The sequence below is a fragment of the Myodes glareolus genome, chromosome 13 (assembly GCF_982192425.1).
Source record: "Myodes glareolus chromosome 13, mMyoGla1.1, whole genome shotgun sequence".
NCBI classification, from domain to species: domain Eukaryota; kingdom Metazoa; phylum Chordata; class Mammalia; order Rodentia; family Cricetidae; genus Myodes; species Myodes glareolus.
The window spans coordinates 47568538-47590588 of NC_142038.1; the positions used below are offsets into that span (position 1 = coordinate 47568538).

At 41.9% G+C, this 22051-nt stretch overlaps 1 protein-coding gene across 1 annotated transcript in view; it reads left to right on the forward strand.

The window, feature by feature from the left end:
- The first annotated feature begins 1404 nt into the window (after positions 1-1404).
- Nr3c1 (nuclear receptor subfamily 3 group C member 1) overlaps positions 1405-22051 on the forward strand; it is a 123587-nt gene continuing 102940 nt past the window's right edge. The window contains exon 1 of the mRNA XM_085699927.2: positions 1405-2136. The gene's annotated coding sequence lies outside the window, so the exon portion shown is untranslated. The remainder of the gene's footprint in view (positions 2137-22051) is intronic.

A 22051-nucleotide genomic window follows, 5' to 3' on the forward strand; every position in this document is an offset into this window, starting at 1 on the left:
AGAAAGAGAGAGAGAGAGAGAGAGAGAGAGAGAGAGAGAGAGAGAGACAAAGCAATTGAAAAAGACCAAAAGTCTGAGGTAGAATTGATATATGCCTCCCATATTCTGTTCTAATTGGAAAAAAAAAATCAAAGTCAAATGGATTGTCTGTAGTCACTGGAGAGAGCCTGTCAATGGCCTCTTCTTTTCCTACCCACCAAGCATAGAAAAAAAAAAATGATCACTGCTAAAAGCCTACAGCTTTCAGAAATCAACCCCGAACGTCTGTGGATGTTAATATTAAAGTCTAAAGAAATTCAGTCCAGCAGAGTCACATGAGAGGGACAAGGACTTTGCCAATTATCATCAAACACCCTGTCTAGTTTCTTAAAATCAGAATCTTCTTTTCTTGCTAAATTGCAAATGGTCTCCAGTTCTTAAGCAACAATGGCCACTTGATTCTGATAATGTTTACCTCATCGTAAACTCTTGAGAACAGTTGCACGGGTACCAGAAAATGACCACTGCCATTATGGAAACAATTTGACACCGGACTTACTTTGTACCCACTGGCTTCTGCAGCAACGAGATTCTATACAGTTCCCACAGATACTTTATATAGATCATTGATGTCTTTAACCGCTCTGTACTTAGTCAGTCTGGAGAATGATCTGGAAGCCAGTCTATGTGAAAGATCCTGCTGGATTTAGCATTCAGTGTACCTGGAGAGACTAGGTGAGAGCCTTCTGATGGACCATGATGTCAAGAGCACTGTCTCAGCTCTGAGCTCTCAAGCTGATGCACATCCGCTGTCTTGGGATGACTGGCACTTCTGAAGGCCACTACCACATTACTTTGGCCATGTAATGCATCTCTCACTGCTCAACTGTTACAGATGTGCTTAAAATGGCATGCCTGTTTGCAACCTAAATGGTGACCAGGTCCCTGCACTAAGTTGGGCCTTGTGTTTAGAGGCAGCAAAAGGCTTGCATCTCTTTTGCTCATTTTCAGATTAACAAATTAAATTGTACACCCTTGCATAAGATTCTCTTCAGGCAAATGAGTGCCCGTTTAAAGAAATGTGTATAATCAAAATGAAAATTTTACTAGCATCTCTTTGATGACAGAGAATTATAATTAAGGTTTTAAAAAAACCTGTCTGAAACCATTTTCATTTCCTTCCACAAAGTGGGCAGAGCTGTGAGGCTTGCTCTAACTCCCTTCTTGTCATCGCCCCCCCCCCACCTCCTTTCTGGTTCCTTCTTGCTCTTTTTAGGGCCTGCACAGACCCATGGGTAGACACTGATCACTTTCACTTCTGCTGAGGAAATTACAACACGCTTCTCTAAACGGCAGAGCGAAAGAGAAAACAGATGTTCTGATACGAAATGGTTGGACCTCGGAGAGTTAGCAGTAGTCTCAGGACTCGTAGGACCAGAAAATGTCCATGAGCCTGAGAGGAGCCCTGGGGTATGAGTGGGGGTGGAAGAGAAGGTTAGTCAACAAGGGACTAAGATGAGTAGAAAAGGAGGTGGGTGGACATCCGTGCGTTATCAGCTCTGTAGATCCCTCTTGAGCACAGTGCTGCTCCGGGCTCCAACCCTGCAGAGATGGTTTCTGTTCGGGTCTAGTCGGGGAATATCTGCTGAATCAGTATCTCTGAGCAGAATCAGGAAACTGACCCCAAAGAGGAGAGTCACTATATTAGTCAGGGTCTCTGAAAAAAAGAAAAAGTTAGACCCAAGAGACAGAATCCCCCGATCTGAAATGTTCTCTGGTGTGAAATTCTCTGCTTTGTTCTCAAAGGAAAGAAAGTTCCAGTGGGAGCTTGCTCATCAAACGTGGTGCGAGTTTAGCTTCTTCTAGAAAAAGCAGCCTGCGTCACATCGAAGCCAGATTTGGGTCTTTGTTCTGAGAGCGGTTAGCCCAGTGGAGAGGCTGGCTTCCGTGACAACTGGTGCAGGCACAGGTGCAGTGTGGGTCCCGCAGATATGAACCCTGATAAACGGCGCATGAGTGCCTACTCTGTGCAAGAATGGAGAAGAGAACAGCCCATCTCCCACCCTCCTGGGGTTCCCATTGCAGCCTGATCCTCCACAGTCTTCCTGGCAAGGAAGACATCTCAGATCCTGCTCCGTTAAAGTGTCTGGGAGGAAGGTAAGTGGTACTTTGATTCCCATTCTACAGCTGGACAATGTGAGTTCTAACGCAGCTAGACGAGGGTCACACAGAGGTCAGAGCATCTGAAAAAAATTATCACAAGATTTTTGATGAGGCGTTGAGCAGTTTAAACTGAGAAGTGAAGACTTTTTTTTGTGGGCTTATCTAAAAAGAAATGTGTTGTTCTGAGTATCTCGGTTTCTTTTATTCAGCAAGTATATACTGGATGCTACTGTAGGCAATGCAAGCAATCAATGAAATAAGGGGCGATAGGACATCAATACGTGCGTGTGTGTGTGTACGTGTGCGTGCGTGTGTGTGTGTGTGTGTGTGTGTGATGTTAAGGGAAAAGTACTTGGAACAAAAACAAAACAAAGAAGTAGAGAGGAATTGGGGAGAAACTATTGAACAAAGCTCTGGATAAAGAAGCAGGCTGTGTGGCTGTCTAGGCACCCAGCATCCCCAAAGAACATCAAGTGCAAGCCTGTGTGGTGGGCAGGGGCATAGAAGGTTTGAAGAGCAGCAAGGCAGCTGGGAGAGGGACAGCCCTGGCTTTGGCACCGTGTGAAGTGCAATACCTCTGATGGTTTTATCTTCAGTACCACTTAGTGTCTCATAGGAATTCTCTTGCTGGAGGCAAGGCTCAGTGTAGGCAGCAGGAGAGCTGGCTAACTGGGGGCCACAGGGCAGGGGGAATCATCCGAAGGGGAGCTTGGAGCGCTATTCTGTTTTGTTTCAACTTTTTATAAGTTTGTTTCGGTTATTCTTTTCTTACTTTATGGCATTGAGAAATCATGAAAAATTATTAGGCGTGTAAGTGGAAACGTGATTTCACAGTGGTAGATTGCCTCTTTCATGAAAGTTCAAACTACCTTCCTAATACCTGAAATGGATCATCTCAGCTATGGGCTCCTTAATACAGGACTGAAAAACAGCAAGCAATCAAATACTTTTCTAAACATGTATACTATAAAATGGGTTCAGGTAGCTGAATTAGTTCATAGAAATTACAGTTAGCTGTATTTTATTGATCCTTCTTTCTAGAATGGATAGGAATTCATTCATCTTCTTTGGGCCCATTATAAGGTTTTCCCTTCCCATTGTGCCAACCAATGAATACTTCATTAAAAATCATAATGTTACGAGAAGCTATGAAATATGCTTCCAATTTTGGCAAATCCCCTTGATACCTAAATTTTTCTTTTTTTAAAAAAAACAAAAACAAAAACAAAAAACGTTTTCATGGTTCCAGGAATATCATTGGCATCCCCATCCCCAAGCATCTCCAGCAAACAGCAAAGGTTCAGTGATAAAGAGAGTGAAGACAGGCCAGGCTTTCAGATCAGATCATTTAGTTGCTCTTTAAGTCCTTGTCTGGGTATTTGTTATCTCAGAATACTAGCCAGGGCTGAGGTCTTTCTTGGGCATGGCTTTATTTAGCCTTCACAAGGTAAGTAAGATGACATTTCTATTTCCTGCTGGTTCACCAGCTTCTGCATGAGAAATGGGTACACAGGCTCCATCCTCCACGTATCTGCTATGTCAGCAGTGATGGTTTCCCCCTCTGCCTCCCTCCAAAGGATGTGTTGAATAAAGCTATGACCTAGAAGCCAAATGGCTCGAGGCTTATTAATAATGGCATGAGTCACTTGTGCCACCTTTGAGTTATATTATTAACAGATTCCGGGAAGCTCACTGTCACCCTTCAGTGACCTTTCACAGTTAACCTCTCTGCTAAGGCGTTAGTGGACCCACGGCCCCTTCCTCCAACAGAAACTAAATCCAGCTACTATCAGTTATTTGTCATCTTCGGTGAATTCCCGTATCCTACATCTGCCGTTGCAGCTCACTTGGGAGAAAGGAAAGACTAAATATGCACATGAGATGTCATAGTCAAGTGACGGTAGACGGCGAGCATCCCCAGAGCAGGAGCCACCAAACTGTCTGCAGTCAACACTGGCTGTGGGATCCCTTGACTCTGAAAAAAACGGAAGTCCTCTTAGGGCAGCCCCTTGGTATCGTTAAACCTAGGAGCCACAGAAGTCCAATTATTTAAAGACAAGCATTGAACCTGTGGAGAATCATATGCCTTTGATAACCTCTGGCCAGAGCTGTTTACGTCATCTCTTCCAAACACCTCACACTCCACCAGTTATGTGTGTCCCTGCGTCGCCTCAGCCTTTAATGAATTCTTTTCCCTTAAGTATTTCTGGAAATGCCCAGGGGTGCTAACATGTGGCTAGAAATAATTCCGTTGAGTGTCCTCCCCAAAGCGGGAGTCCACAGACACAGGTTCGCAGGCTTCCACTAAGACAGCACTTAGGACTTGAAGTCTGCCCCCATCTCTGATGTCACCACGGTCACTACTACCAGGAAGTCCTGCACGACCCAAGCTGGTGAAATCAGGATGCGTGCTGAATGTCTAAGCTAGAGCCTCTTGTCACCTCCCTGGTCAGTAGAGCGAGACAGGGCACATGGTGCTGCCCTCAGGAGGCAAGTGTGCTCCATCTCAGGGGCTCTGTTGGCTCAGCGCAGACCTTCCTTAGATAGTCCCACGCTGCTCCTGGACTATGGCCCGACTCCAGTGTCTCAACTCAGCGCCACTCGTCTTTGCTACCATTCCCACCTCTGGGACAGATACTCTATTACTCAAAGCCAAGTCTCATTCTTGGGGGCCACTCTAAGCATCCCACTGAAAAGCAGTGTGAGCCCCGAAGTGCCACTGTCTCATCTAGCCCACCATTCTTCCAAATCGTACACGGTGTACCCTTTCTCAAATGCTCCCAGGGTAGCTGGGTCCAAACGAGCTGCATTCTCAGCCTGGAGACTGCCGTCCCACCCCCAGCTGATGTCAGTCCCCCTTACAGGAATTGCGCTGCTACTTTAGATCTTCTCTGTAGCTGTGGCCTGCTCCTTTCCACCTCCTCTCCGCTTGGGAACACCCCGGTTTTTTTTTTTACAATGATTTGCAATGTGTCAGCGAGGAGGATTGCAGTCTTTCCCTGGAGGGTCCTAAGTCCTATTGGAAAAGAGATACAAATGACAGCACTGAGCGAGGATTTGGTCTCATTTGCTCCCCGGAAACTCTTGAGCTATAGTTCTTGCCTGGTCCTGACACTCTGCCATTCTAAACCAGGCTTTAACTTCTTTTCTGAAGGAACCAAACAGCACACCTATGAAAACAGGAGGTGATCACACATTCTCCTCCTCTACTGCAACTGTGACATAAACACCCTGAAGAAGGAACGACTTGCTTTGGCTCACGGTTCCGGGCAGTCCATCCTAGAGGGGGAGTCAGCACGACCCTAATCAAGAACAGCGAACAATGACAACCGCACACAGCGCTCAGTCTCCATCCTTCACTTAGGCAATCCGAGATCCCCTGCCCAGGGAGTGGCCTCAGCCACAGTTAAGATAGGTCTTCCTACAGAAACAAGCTTGGGACCAAACTTGCCCCTCTGAATGTGGGTGAAGTTGTATGGCTGGGGCAGACTGCGGGGCCACTGGCAGTGGCACCAGAATTTATCCCTACTGTATGTGCTGACTTCTTGGGAACCTATTCTCTTTGGATGATACATTGCTCAGCCTATATATAGTAGGGACAGCTTGGACCTTCCCCAAAACAATGGGCCTTACCCTCTCTGAGGAGTGGATGGGGAGGGGGAGGGGTAGGGGTAGGTGGAAAGAATGGGAGGAGGAGAGGGAGTGAGAACTGGGATTAGCATGTAAAATGAAAAAAGATAGTTGTTTATTAAGTTTTTAAAAACAATAAAATAAAAAATATATAAATAAATACAAAAATAATGTTGATACAACTTTAAAAAAAAAGAGATAGGTCTTCCCATATCTAATATGTCATCAAGATAATCCCCCACAGACATGCCTAGGAACCACTCTCCCAAGTCATCCGGTTCCTGGCAGCTTAACCATTAACACTAACCATCACACCTCCCACATCTTTGTGAACACAAGCAGTTGGATGAGTCAAGACACACACAGCTGGTAGTGGTGGCTACCTGGGAATCGCTAAGTAGTATTTGAAACCCAAGGCTAGAGAGTTGACTCATCAGGTAAAGGTGTTTGCCACCAAGCGTGCTGACCTATCTGTCCTCTGGTTAATAGTAAGATTGTCTCCAATGTTTATTATTGTTATTATTATTATTATTATTATGTTTTCTTTTATTCCCTTAAGACTTATTCTCAGGAGAATTTCTTGCCTTGAGGATGCATACATGTGATTGACAGATATGGTACATGTGCGGTCTAAGGCATCCTTGATAGTGTGTTCTGATCTCACACTCAATGGGTTCTAGAATCATGGATGTTCTGTTGCAAAGACATTGCGTGCAGCTCTGCTTCACCTCTTGTTTGCGATAGGAAGAGTGGAGAGTGAGACAATCCCTGATAGTCTTCTGCCTTACAAATGCTTCCATAATACCGGCAAACTGCCTACAAATCCTTCAGTTTACTTGTCTGGAAAATGAGGGTTCTCTCATCGATTTAATAAACTGTAAACTTCTATTCAAGGATGAGATGTTAATGTCACCATATGAAGCAGATACATTACCAAGGCAAATTAATTAGTGTTCTGTTGTTAGAGCTGCTGTTTAATTCTAGACCAATCAATCAGTTATTATTAATTATTGTACAGCTTGGGCAAATTACATCACTTCTCTTTTTCTTAGTTTTCTCATCTATAACATAGAGGGCACATGCTTCCCTCCTCAAAGAACATTAGATATGACAGTGCTACAAGTGTGCAGCACACGTCAGCTACAATTATCCCAATTACTTATGACTAAGAAGTGGATTGGGTACAACATCAAATGATTGAGAGTCATTGGCTTTCTATTGCATGTTCTTTAGGCACTGTGGTAGGAGAAAGTCTACAGCATGTAGGTGTAAGAGCATTCAAAAACACAAAAGTCACCTTGATCAAAATACCAAATCTAAGTAGTGGAGTTAGCATGTTGTAAAGTGTGTGCCCCACAGTCATAAGCCTGCAGAAGTGTGTTCCAAGGATCTCTGATGAGCATGGGGTATGATAGTCAGGATGGTTGGGGCACTGAGAACTTCAGTGCCCCGTCCCCATACCCATAGCTTTTCTTTCATGACAAACATTCTTAGCTGATGAACAAAGCTATTTCTTCTTCTTGGACCCCCAACCAGATCTCATTTCCCAGGTTTCATTAACTGTTACCATGTGCTCACATTGTGGGCCACATGGGCTTTGTCTGTATGGCCTACCTCTGCCACTGCAGTGTGAAAGCAGCCACCTGAGGTATATAAAAATATGGGGGTGCTATGTCCCAATAAAACTTTAAAAAACTTGGCTGTGGTTTGCCAATTCCTGGATGAGAGCACAGGAAGTCAAAGGAGGGTTGTACGGAAACCTGAAAGACAGACAGGTGCCAATCAGGGGGCACCCTGGGATCACAGAACATAGGAAAACAGTACCAGCAACCACAGTGGCTAATATTTATTATTATTAGTTTTACCAAGCATAGTATAAGTCCATCTATGTGATTACTTTGTTTAAACCTGAAAATAAGTCTATTAAGTAGAAAGTATAGCTAAGTCCTCTTCATATAGAAAGCAAGAGATTGTGTAACTTCAGAACACAAAACTAGTAAGTAGTAGAGAAAAGAACTGGGCGCATACGGTGCAAACCACAGTTAGGCATTTAACCGGTATGACATGGCATCTCACAAGAAGAAATTCGGTCAGTGGAGGGGACGGTGTGGGGGAAAGGCAGATAAATCCCTTTCTAATGTCTCGAGGGTTAACCCAATACAGCCATCTCTGCTAGGAAAGGTATGCCAGCAGATCATCAACTCTGAATGCCCTTTGGTTCCAACACTATCCACCTCCATATTGACCAGAGCCCTCTCACTAGCAAAGGCATTCCCAGACAGGCGGGTTTGCAGTTCAATGTTAGAGGACTTTCCCAGTACGCACAAATCTAGCACTGCATGGGGACAAAGAGAGGAATTCCCAAATTCTGTAATTCCCCCATGAGGTGCATGAGGAAGGTAACTGGAATCATTCAGTCTGTGATCATTTATGTTTGGCCTCATCCACTGAGAACAGTGGTTCTCAACCTCCCGAATGCTATGATGGTTAAATACAGTTCCTCGTGTTGTAGTGACCCCCCCAACTATAACATTATTTTATTGTTACTTCATAATTGTAATTTTGCTGCTGTCATGAATCATAGATATCTGATATGTAGAATATCTGATACGTGACCCCTGTGAAAAGGTCACTTGGCCCTCAGAGGGAAAACAACCCACAAATTGAGAACCACTGAATTAGAACAGTGTGTTAAAGATTTGTCGCTGCATGCTCTGGTCAGCACACCGCTCACATCTGTAGATCTAGAGCATCTGCTGCGTGAACCAGGTTTGTTTTCCCATTTATCACCTGACAGGCATTTAAGTCATAACCATTTGGCTAGTAGGAATAACATCACCGTGAACAACCAAGAACAATGTGTTTTGTAGAAAGCTATAACTCCACTTAAGAGACTTCTTTTGTATATTTTTCTTTAAATTTTTTGAAAATTTTCTACATGAGTTTTGTATGTGCATCATGTACACCCCTCCCTACCTCCCAACTCTTTCTCACATGCTCCCACTCCCATATTAATGACTTCTTTATTTATTGTTATACAAACACATGCATACATACATACATACTACATACATACTGTACTGGCTAGTCTTATAGCAACTTGGCACAAGCTAGAGTTATCTGAAAGAAGGGAACCTCAATTGAGAAAATGCCTCCATAAGATCCAGCTATAAGCCATTTTCTTAATTACTGATTGATGGAAAAAGACCCAGCCAATAGTGGGTAGTGCCACTCCTGGGCTGGTGGTCTTAGATTCTGTAAGAAAGCAGGCTGAGAAAGATGTAGGGAGCAAGCCAGTAAGTAGCACTCCTCCCTGGCTGTTCTGGAACTCCCTCTATAGACCAGGCTGGTCTTAAACTCAGAGATCCGTCTGCCTCAGCCTCTTAAGTCTTGGTATTAAAGGTGAGTGTCACCACTCCCTTGTCTATACGGCCAACTACTGTGATTGTTTTGCCCTCTGATCTTCAGGAAAGCTTTATTTATTAAAACACAAATAATATACCACTATAAAGCAACTTCCCTGTCATGTATGAGAGATGCTATATCATAGCGGATGTCCTGGTACCCTGGGCTCTTATAATCTTTCCAGCCTCCTCCTTCATGATGTTCCCTGAACCTTCAGTGGAGGCTTATGTTACAAATGTGCCAAGTGAGATTGGCACCCCATAATCTGCTTTTCTGTGTAGTTTGAGCAGTTTTAGTTATCGGTAATACTTTCCATCTGCTGCAAAAAGTAGATTTCCTTATGAGACGTGAAAGCTATACTTATTTGTGGATGTAGGAATACATATTTAGGATGCAGTTGGAAATTATAGTGGCTAGGAAAGTGGCAGCACAAGATTATCCTCTGGGGTCCATGACCTCACCAACCACCAGTAGCTGGGTAAGTTTATAATACCAGCTATGAATTCCCTCCTATTGAGCCGCCATTGAGTAAAATTAAACAGCTGTTGGTTTGCCCAATATATAAGTGCCGCTATTGTACCCTTGGAGATAATCTGGCCATTGCGGTTTGTAAGCTCTACGTCTGGGTAGGACTATTAATTGCTCATCTTCCTCAGCAGCTTGTGTAGCACCTTCTCATTCTGTGAGAGCTAATTGTCAGGGAAGAGACTTCCAGGTCAGATCCAGCTCAATTCCTCCAAGCCCTGTTTATGACATGTGTGTGTCTTTAGTGATAGGGTTTTATCTTCAAGTTCTGGGAAGCAACCAAGGGCAGTGGCAGTGACCTGTATTGTTTTGGGGAGTCTCCTGAACTCTTCAGCAAACTTTCTAAAACTCATACAGTAATTCTAGGTTTAACTTTTTGAGGGACCTGGCTACCTGATTTTCAGAAGACTGAATCCTTTTTGGAACTCTATTACCACTGTGGGAGAATTCCATTTTCTCCACATCCTCACCAAAACATCATGTTCCTGTTCTAAAAATACTCCTAACCTAGTGGACGCAGAGAAATATCTCTTGTACCCATTCACAGCTAATAAGGTTGAGCATATTTTAACAACTTTTATATGTTTATTAGTCATTTATATGTCTTCTTCAGACAACTCTATGTAAGTCATTTGCCTTTTAAAATATATCTTGTCTTTTTTGTTGTTGACTAGCAACAGTTCTTTATATATAATAGATCTAGACTCTATCAGATACATAATTTGCAATAGTTACCTTCTTCTGTTGGTCAACATTTTATTTTCTTCATGATTTCTTTTGAGATAGAAGCAATTTTTACATTTGATGAAATTTAATTTGGCTATTAACTTTATTTGACTGTGTTGTGGGTATTACATCTAATTGTTGTATGACTCAAGCTCACAGAGACTTACTTAACCTGTATGTTTTTGCCTAAGAATTTTATACTTTCACCTATCCACTTAAGTCTGCAATCCACTTTCAGTTTATTTTCAAATTTCTACTTTGCATGTGTCTGTCTAGTTCTCTTAGCACCATTTGTGGAGAAAGGTTGGCTGTCTTGGTATTTTCATCAAAACCAGCTGAGCCAAGACATTTCCGGACTCTTAATTCTGTCCCAACATCTAAAGGCCTGTTCTCATTCAGCATTGTTTGGATCCGTGTAGCCTTGTAGTAAGTTTTAAAGTTGGAAAGTCTGAACTCTCCCAATTTTGTTCTTTAAAAATTGTTTCATTAAATTAAAAAAATTGTTTTATTGTTTTGATTTATTTATTTATTTTTAATCGCATCTTAAGACATCAAGCTAAAAATGAAGCTGCAACTTAAGAAAGGCCACGTCAGGAAGGCACGAGGACCTGTTAGTTATGCAGTAATCTAGTCTATGGAAAGGGTTGGTTTCTTCTCTCTTCTGGTTCTGAAGGCAAAAATGGCTTCACTTTCAGAGCTGTTTTAGATTGGCTCACAGTGACTGAGGAGCTTCTGCGGCCTGGTCTGGTCTCTCGAGCATGTTCTTAGGTAGTAAATCCCAGTGCCTCAGATAAAGATTCCTGGACTCTGCCCTGAGGTAGGGCTTGGAGAGCTGCAGTTTGAGCAAACTCTGGTGATTTGAATGGAAATCAGTATTTAAAAGCAGCATAAAAGTTCAAAGTGAAGCAGGGATGCTTTGGAGTGATGGTGGCTTGGGGAGAAATGCTAGGGACCTGAGGGGAGCCCTGCACTGGGGACAGGAAGGCAGAAGGGAGACTCAGGCATTGGCAGCTAACAAACAGGCAGGACTGACCACTGGTAACTTCACTTCAGCTCCCTACCTTAACCTTTCTAGCCTTCCTGTCACCATGTCATCTGCCTTGTGGGAACATGCATTTATTTCTTCCTAGTACATACCATCCCTACAGTTTAGGAGAATACAGGAGTCCTATGGGCAAGAATGACTCAGATGATTGACAGCTGACACTATTCTAAGTCAGGGATGCTTCCATTTTTCCTAAATTTGCACAACCCCAGATATAAAAAAATGTGTGTACAGGTGAAATATTTGTAGATATAAAAATCATAAAAAATATTCCCAATTCCCTGTACACATATAATTTTGTAATTTATTAAGGAAAACATATTTGGATACTAATTAGATAAATGTGGGTTTTTTTACATAAATAATCCAATCTTAGCTGACTGAATATTTGATGCTGTCAGCTGTAGAACATCTGATTTTCAGAGCTGATCAATACTTGGATTTTATAATCATTGGTACTAGGGGCACTGTTTTGCATAAATATATACAAAGTATGTTTAATACCACTTCAGAAATTGATGGGAATTCTGTCCTAATTCCAAGCTGAAACTCATTGGATACTATGAGATTCAAATAATTCAAATAGCAAGTTGAAAAACCAAAATATCCAGAATACAACCCTAAATTATACTGATTGGACCTTTACATGCTGAAAAATTGTGGCAGGAAAATACCAAAAGTCTTTGCTTTCTCTAACTAGATGATTATGTTACTGTAAGAAGTGAAAACTTGGACAGTAAAAACAATCTGATGTCTAATGTACCGTAGTCTCACACCTTCAGTCAGGGTGTTCTAGACAGGAACGCTGTCCTTCTGTGTGGTGTATTCAGAAGCAAGTTTGCAATGAAGTCACGTGACCCGATGTGGGTGGGTACCGGGAGAAACACCTCACTGTCATTACGAACTTAATTTTGAATTTTTGATCTTTGAGCATTCGGAAATCTTTGACTGTGGCAGAGTTTTTGTGACCTCATCTGAAACTATGGAAAGGGCCAAGAGGAGACACAGTTTAGAAGACTGTGCTATACGTGCTCTACACTGGGGACCAGACTGGATCCTGACTATACCTCCCTATACCTCCGAGGCAGGCATTCTGTCCTCCCAATATTACCAGGAAAGGGATCCGAGGCTCTCAGACACGGAGAAACGTGTAAAGGTCACATGACAACAAGTAACAGAATGAGACTCAAGCCCAGGTCGTCTCACCCCAGAGACAGTTGCTTACCCACTATGTTGTTTCTAGAAGAAAAAAAAAGACTGAGGGGTGAGATTTGTTAATACTGTGACTTAGAAAAGCAACTTGAAACTAATTCTCAAAAAAGGGGGGGGGGCAAACACATGGGGACACCTGTGAGCTATCCTGATGGTGACCCAGCTGCAGCAGAAGCATTAGAAAAACTTTGGGAGCTCAAAGTGAACTGACTCCTTCCTCCCCATTTGCATCTCTGTGGTGATGGGGATAGAGACTAGCCAAGGTCCTCAAAGTTTCTCTACCTCCTGAGGAAAAATGAGCTCAAACTAGGGGGGCAAGTTAATGCTTTGGGGGGTGAATATCAGTAAAACCCCCTCATTGGTAGAACACTGACTTAGCGTGTGCAAGGCCTCGAGTTCAATTCCAGCACAAATAGTAGCTAGGACAGAAGCAGTGTGGATCAGAGGCAGCTCAAGGATGGCCAGACCCAGCTCTCTTCATCCTCTAGCTTTCTCTCTCCATCCTCCATTTCCCCTCTGTCTCTGTGGTCTTGGACTCTGAGGGGTGGAAGATGCCCTGCGGCTGTGTTTCAGAAGAGACTGCCAAGTTAGGGAAGGCTTCCTAGCACAAATTCTAATTGGTCTTGGTAATAAAAACCCAGATTCTGATATTAGGGGATGAAGCTGAGAGATTAGAGAAGCAGAGCAGTCAGCTACTAGAGAGTTCTCACCTCTACCAATGCTCAGACCAAAGGGGCAATCCTGTCTCTATGAACTTCAGACTGCATGCTCAGACTGAATCGTCAGACTGCCTGTCAGACTGAATCCTTTGACTTCATCTGAGCTCCTGTCTCCTCCTGCCTTATAGTCCTCTCTCCGCTCAGCCATATCACTCCTGTCTCCACCTGCCTAGTGCTGGGATCACCTTTGTGTGAGCTTTCTTTCTGTTTTAGACAGATTTAATCTCCTGTAGCCCAGGGTGCCCTTGAATTCACAGAGATCCCTCTGCCTCTGTCTCCTGAGTGCTGGGATTAAAGGTGTGTGTCAACATTGCCAGGCCTCTATGGCTAACTAGTAGCCTAACTCTGCGCTCTGATCTTCAGGCAAGCTTTATTTGTTAGATCATAAACAAAATATCACTATTATAGTGTTTCAAGTACTTGAGCATTATTATAAGTATTTTTAGGGACTAGAGAGATAGCCAAGTTGTTAAGAGTTGCTGCTCTTGTGGAGGACCCAGGCTCAGTCACCAGAACCCACATGCCAGCTTACAACTGCCAGTGACTTCAGTTCCAGGGGATCCAATACCATCTTCTCTGCAAATATTTGCACAAATTTGGTTCACAGAGATACAAGCAAGCACGCGTGCACACACACACACATACACAGTTTTTAAAAAATAACAAAATGTAGCCAGGTGGTGGTGGCACAGGCTTTTAATTCCAGTACTCAGAAGGCAAAAGCAGGTGATTCTCTGAGTTCGAGGTCAGTCTAGTCTACAGAGTGAGTTCCAGGATGACCAGAGCTACACTGAGAAACACTATCTAAAAAAACCCCAAAATTATAATAATAATGATGATGATGATAATAATAATGATAGCAAAAACAACAAAGTGTGGTAGCAGTTTATAAACATGTCCCCAGGAAGGAAGGAAGGAAGGAAGGAAGGAAGGAAGGAAGGAAGGAAGGAAGGAAGGAAGGAAGGAAGGAAGAGTTTTGGTGAAGGCAAACTAGTAATACTATGACCATTACTTTAACAAGTGAGTGCCAAATGTCCTGCTAACACCAGCAAGCATAGCCTCATTGACTGGCTGCGACAGCCTGAAAGGGAACCCAGACTTTATACCTGTTGAGGAAGCCGAGGCAGCCAGAAGATCATAGCCAGAGGAACACAGGGAGCTTGGTTCTTTCTAGTTTTACTCTCGCCCATGCCAGTGCTGTTGGCGCTGTTCTGCCCCACAACATGAGCGTTCCTACCTTTAGCTTCAGATTGCAGTTGTGGGTGCCCATCTATCAGGAGAGGTTCATCTCATCCATCGCCTCTGTCTTCACCCTCCCACCTGAGGGCTCCTACCACATCCTTTATTAGCACCTCCTCTCTGTTTCCCTGACCTTTCTATTCTGAGAGAGTCTTCAGAACAGGGGCTTATTTTACTTACCTTCATCTTCAGTGCCTTCATAGAAACTAATAAGAGAAACTCGTGGGCTGCTAGCCAAAGTTTTGCAGCCATAGGGAGGGAGAGTGGCATCATTACAGTTGGTCCTCTGTATCCAAGTTGTGAATCTGTGAACTCAACAAATCACAGACCAAAAGTACTCAGAGAAATAGTGGTGTCTTGGGGCATGGAGGATGGCCCAGGCGGTAAAGTACTTGCTTGCTAAGCATGAGGAAGTGAACAGTTTAACCCTCCAGAACCCATGTAAAAGAACTGGGCTTGGAGCCTGCAATGCCAGCACTGTGGAGGAAAGAGACAGGAGGCTCACTGGGGCTTGCTGGCCAACCAGTTCAGCTGAACTGGCCAGCTCCATGTTCAGTATGAAACCGTTTCTCAAAAACATAAGGAAGTCATTCAGTGTTGACCTCTAGGCTCCGCATGCATGTACACACGTGTGTGTACGTGCACACTCACCTGCACAAACTAAACTTGTACACACATATACCATACACATACAAAGAAAAATGTGCACCTGTACCAAACATACATGTTTCTTGTCGTCATTCCTTAAGCAGTATGCTACACCAACCACTCACGTGGTGTTCCCGTTGAGTTTTAGAGAAGCAATTTATAGAATGGACTTGAACATTTGTAGCTTTTGGGAATCACTGAGAGTCCCAAAGCCCATCTCCTGAGGATACAAGAAAGTAATACCGCTATGAGTTAAGAACAAGCTGGGCGGTGGTGGTGCATAGGCCTTTAATTCCAGCACTTGGTAGGCAGACGCAGGTCAATCTCTGTGAGTTTGAGGCCAGCCTGATTTACAGAGTGAGTTCCAGGACGGCCAGAGATACATAGAGAAACCCTGTCTCAAAAACAAACAAGCAAACAAACAAACAAACAAACAAAAAACAAAAAGAGCCATAAGAACAACAAGGAGGAAAAATCCAGAAAACCAAGAAGCAGAGAAAGAGAAACTGTCACAAGGAGAAACAGTGACTTCTTATGCAGTGGAGGGGAGAGGTGAAAGGGCACAAAACCTTGGCCTGAAGTCCAGTGCAGTGTCTGCTCCATTGTACAAACGTGGATCTTGCAGTTAAAGGGCGTTTTGAGGATGCTGATAAAAGTAAACAAGTGAATTTATGGATTAAGATGTCACTGTAACTTCCTAGGTCAACAGTGATATCTGAAGCTGTATCATTATGTATCCTGAGTGAACTACCTGGCCAGAAGTTAGAATGTTTTCATGCTCATTCTTGGTCTTTTGCAAGTCAGTGAGACTTCAGACAAATCATTCCATTTCCCTGTGCCTTTATGTCTCTTAACTGCAGGATATTTCTGGTTAAAGAGCCCATGATGAACTTGTGTGCTTTTATCTGTCTTTATTTGACCATTCTCAGTTGGATAGTGAAATCTACAGTCCTCTTAGGTTTCATAATGATCAAACTGCAGAAATACATAACTTGTGTGGCTTATAGACTTACAGATTCTGTAGTTGTGATAGGCTTGGTAAATCATAAAGGGAAAATTAAAATTCCCAGTCAGTGCCTGGATTTTTTTTTTTTTTACAGAATCCTCATCAGGTATTCAATAGCCTCGCACTGCAGTCCATGTTATAAAGAAGATACGGCTTCATGCAAAGGAAGCTGATGTCATGCACACATATACTTTATCTGAAGTATGTGGTGTTGGTCACCTCACACTTTGTAGGAATAACAGTTGCTTTGCTCTGCACTGTTCAGTGCCAGTAAGTGCTAGAGGCTTTGAAGGTAATATCTTATTTATTCTGTACAAGTATCTTTTAAAGCAAATACTCCTGTTACATTATTCCTCAGATAAGAAAACAAAAGCCCAGAGAAGCTAAATGATTTGTCAAGGATACATGTCTGCTAAGATACATAGTCTGAGGTCTACTTCAGATGGAGTTGGAGCTATTCATAAACAAATAAATGTTGAATGATTATAGTTACCTTATCACCCATACCATGTGCTTCTGTTACAAATATAAAGAAATGTAAAGTTTATGTAAATAAAATATGAATAGGGTTTGCATAAAGATTACAGATAGAATTAAACTCTGGTATTGATTTTCACATCAGCAGAGCTTTCAGGCTTTGGTTTGAGGTAAACAGATGTTAATATTTTATTGTATAATTCCAGTAGATCATATCTACAGATAAAGTGCAAGTTAAGTCATATCAAGTCTTCTGTAAACAAAGCAGTAAAATATAATCCTGGAAAGATACACAAAGCAGAGTAATAACTTAAGGGTTTTACTGTGAAGCTAAATAATCCATTGGCATGGGCCACCATGCTTTTACTTCTCCTTTTTCTTTTAAAACATACCCCTCATGGAGAAGCATTTTCTATAGGGTTTCTTTTTGAAAGTGGAGCTGTGAGGCCAATGTAGTCAGAATGAGAAAATTAACTTCATAGTGGAAGCTGCACCATGCATATGTTCTAAATAAGGAGTTCACCCATCTCACCTAATTAATCATTAAGAGAAAACTCTAGTCCAACTTGAGGTCATCTCACATGCCTAGCAACCTTGGGCTGCTTCTCTGCTCCAGTGGGGGAGGGGCATTTTTGTGTTCTACACCATTGGTTCCACAACCAGCGTTCTTTTAGGGGCAAAAGTTAGAGATCTAACTCCAATTGACTGGAGCAAAAAGAAAAAAATTTAAAGGAAGAAAATGGGGAGAAGAAAGAAGGAAGAGGGGAAGAAGGGAAGGGGGGGGGACATGTTACTGTTATTGAAGTGTGTGACAGTCAAGTCCAGAGCAGTCTAGACTCAGGACACAGATACTCACACGAGATAATGAGAATCTTATCACAAGATTTCCTTTTCTTTTCTCTCTTTTCCTACTTTATTTCAAAGGTGCCTCGAAGTGGTAGATTCCAGCTGTTCCAAGCTTGGATGCTACTTTTGTTTTTATTTTTGTTTTATTTGTCTTTTTTTAAGATAAGCTTTTAAGTAGCCCCAGAATGCCTAGAAGAATGGTTCATTTGCCCCTTGCCCTGTACCCATCTCTGCACTAATGTCCCTAGAAGTCGAGTATGTCCCACTCACAAGGTGAGAGATGATTATAGTACCACAAACACATGGACAGATGAAAAATTGGGATCTGATGTCTGACGTGGAAAGCCAATTCTTGGCAGGAAAGTGACAACATCCGACCTTGTGGCCATGGCACCCTGCAGGCTGAAGCTTGCTCAGTAGAATCATTGTGCTGCTACTAAATGATCCCTTGTGGTTCTCTTTTCCCAGTTAATAAACTAATCTTCTTGAGCTTATTTTTAACATAAGGATGGATCCAGCAAAGGCCTGAGTAGACACAGGGATGTCCAGGTAGCACTTGTTCTGTATAGCCATTCATAGCTCGTCTGACTGGATTTTTCAAGAATACCCAAAGAAAGATGAGATTAAGAAAAATAAGCCGTAATGGACAAGCACTTCCACCAGTGTGGCATATTGGGTGCTTAGCCATTGTGTGAGTCACATCCCAGTTCTTTACTACAAAAGTATTTGCATGATGACATAAAAGTATAAATATAAGGATTTTTATCTTAACATGGCATACAATAGTGAAAAACTGGAAATAATTTAAGCATGTAGTAATATTGCATTATAATTTATAATAACCTAGAAACTGTGACATAAATAACCTAAGGCATTTAATGAAGTTAAAAAATAGATGCAATAAAATCCTACTTTTATTTAAAACAAAAACAGGCTAATCAGATAAACATTCTTGCCAAGCAAGTCTGGTGACCTAAGATCAATATCCTGAATCCACACACATAAATACGAAAGAAGAGAAGCATTTCACAAAGTTATACACACACACACACACACACACACACACACACACACACACACACACCATGGCCTACACTAATACATTATACATACACATAGACGCACAATAATACTTTTTTTAGTTAATACAAAAGCTATGAGGTTATACATGCATGAATCCATGACCAGACAAAAGACTCAAGGATGTGCTAACTCTTACATACTAATTATATCTGTAAAATGGGACTACAGAGGGGCAAGAATTCATGCATCATTCTCCTGTACATGTCTGGGCTCTTATCACAACCATTTTCTAGTACCTACTACTTTAAAAACTTTAAGAAAGAAATGGTCTCACACTTCATCCTTCTAATGCCATAAACACAAAGGTAACATCACCTCCCGTCTAGAAGGTCTTTTGACCTTCTTGTTACATTCATAACTCATACCCTCACCTCTGCTCTCTATTTCCTCCATGGATCAAGTCCAATAAGAACTTACCACCTTGTTTCTAATATAAAAAAGACCAACTTATAAAGCAGATATGGATCTACTAATACAGCAGCCGGAACAGAACAGCTCTCCAGTCATCTGTCTTATCTCCCCACACATGTAATTTATTCTCCTACCACTTCCAGAGAGTATTTGAGCTATTTCATAACCAAGGTAATTTATTCAGATAGATAAGTGATAGGTGATAGATAGACAGACAGACAGACAGACAGACAGAGATAGATAGATAGATAGATAGATAGATAGATAGATAGATAGATTATAGACAGGCAGATAATGTTATATAAATAATCTTGTGAAAGGAATATAACTGAGTTATGGGAGAGTCTGGGTCTGATGAACAGAAATACGTGTGATGAACTCACACTGAGAGGTAAAATAGAAAAGGAAAATTAGGACCAAAGAAAGAAGAACAAAAATACGCTGGACATCATTCAATAACTATTTGCTGATGGTAATTATAGGGATGGAAAACCCATCAAGCCTATGGAGCTAAAATTAATCAGCAAGTATTCACAGACTGCCTCCTGCTTCTATTACTGGCCCTGGCTTCCTGCCTGTCTAGTGCCAAGGCTGGAGAGATTTGCATGACACTCAGCTTGTCAAGACAGAAAGCAGAATGGCAAGCAGAGGCTCGGAGCAGCACCCCTCATGTTTGTTGAAACCACAGTCAATCAAGACAAATTCCTTCCGTGGAAGACTGTAATGCTAGCTTAAAACATCACTACATCACTTGAAAAGGCCCCAGTTAAATGGAGGCATTCTTTCTCTAAAGCAATTGTCAATTCATTTGTGTACTATCTGAACTTTCAAAGCACAAATGAACATCTGATTCCTATTAACGCCAGGAAGTGAAACCAAGAACACGTGTGACAACTCCGCTTCGTTTCCAGGGTTCTTTCCATTGCAACAAACATTTTAGGTAAAATGTTAAGTGTGATGTTTATATCCTTGTTAAATTTGGATAAATAACTCTAACTGCAAAGCTGGACAGCTGTAGATTACTGCATGCCCAGCATTAATTTTATTCCTGTTTTCAAAGCCCCAGTAATTATGAAGCACTTCTCTCTGTTTTTGACCCTATGTCTCTGTCCTCTCCCTCACCCACCTCCTCCCCCCCTCCCACTAGCTCCTCAGGCATTAGCACCTGATTGAGGGCTTGCCATGCAGCGTGGACGTGCTGAATATCCCTTGATCATGGTTATCGGTTCATGTGGTCCAACTAATGCAACACAGCCTCTTTCAGCAAGAGGACAATGGAGGTCATTGCTAGAGGGGAGAATTTTCACAACATGTTAGGACGTGTTAGGGCATGTGAGGACATGTGAGAACATGTTAGGACATATTAATATACGTGTCATCATCCATCCAGGTAGAAAAACTTTTTCTAAGAATAAAACCAAAATAGGAAAATTAAAGCTAAAAGAATTCAAGCCTGTTTGACAAGATGTGAGCCCCTGGCTCACATCCAGCTGTGTCTGAAAGTAAACTTTAAGGAAAACAACAAACTTGCTTTAATAGTTGGATGTCTTATAAATGTATTTTTAAATGCCCTCATGGAATAATAATGGCAATCTTCTATCATGAGTGCCTCTCCTTGAGAAATAGCCAAACCACATGAATGCGATTTATCACTCAAATCAGTGATACCTGCAGGCAACCCTACCTGGCCACCATTTCTGTTTTCACACTAGCTTGTCTACCTCTGATACTCAGGTGACTTCTTGGTTCAGATTATAGTCCCCATGTCGCTACTGCCACATTCCTACACGTCCACGATGTGGGATAAGGGTTTGCTGCTCTCCTTTTCCATCTCCTCTAGACTAGGGATTGTACCATAATCTTTTTAATCGATGAGTAATTACATGTTTTGGTTTTGGAAACATATAATTGAACCCATAATCATTTTTATGTCCCTTAAGCTAAGGCTTAACATTTAATAATTGTTACTTTCCTGAAGGTATATACATTTGCAGGAATAAAAACAATCAGGAATGGGAGAGGAAATTAGCAGAGAAAACCCCTTCTATTAGATTAGCTGAAAAGAAATTTAATTATTCATTGTTAAGGATTAAACGTTGGTCTTATTCACTATAGAAAAGTACTCTACCACTTTGCTACACTCTGCTCTGAATTCCTATTAATATCCCGTGATCCACTGAAGCCACCTATAAAGTATTTAACTATCAGAAAACTAAAGTAAACAAATTAACATATGCAAAGGGAATCTTCAATTGTCAGCTCTTGGTAGTAAGTAACTGAGAATCTTTCTCAGGTCATTATAATCTTAAGGTGGGTGAATGAGCAGAGACAGCTCTTTTATGAAATACTACATTTTAAAATACCACAAAATTAATAAATTTCCCTACATATTGCTAAAATGAAAACAAACAATTTATAGTGTGGAGTGTAGTTTAGTTATAATGAATGAACCGTGGAGCACCATGACAGCCAGATGGAAGTTTGCAGATGACTGTAAGTTAATACAACCGTGTGACTTACGGCATGGCTGGTGTTTGTCTTGTGGCACAGTTAAGAGAAACGGAATAAAGTACAAGTAATTTAAAAAGTTGCAGTACTATCTATGTGCTCCAGGGAGGCTCAGACTTTATAATTCAAAAAGGCCAGCGCTAGAAAACAACCTACCATAGATTCGAGATGGGATTAAATCATAAGGGTGAACTAATAATTCCTCCATACAGGCAGACATGAATTAGTTTCTAGATGAGAAAAAAAATGTCTAAGTACATGAATCCTATTTTGGCACTTCCCCTTCCTGCCCATATGTTAAGACAATTCGACAGCTAGGAAACAAATCTTTCTCGGTGTTTCAGAGACATCCGAAACCCTAGAACTCCCAATACTGCTTTCTTATGGCACCCCTCCTTTGGACTCCTTTTCTGCCCTATCCACCACTGA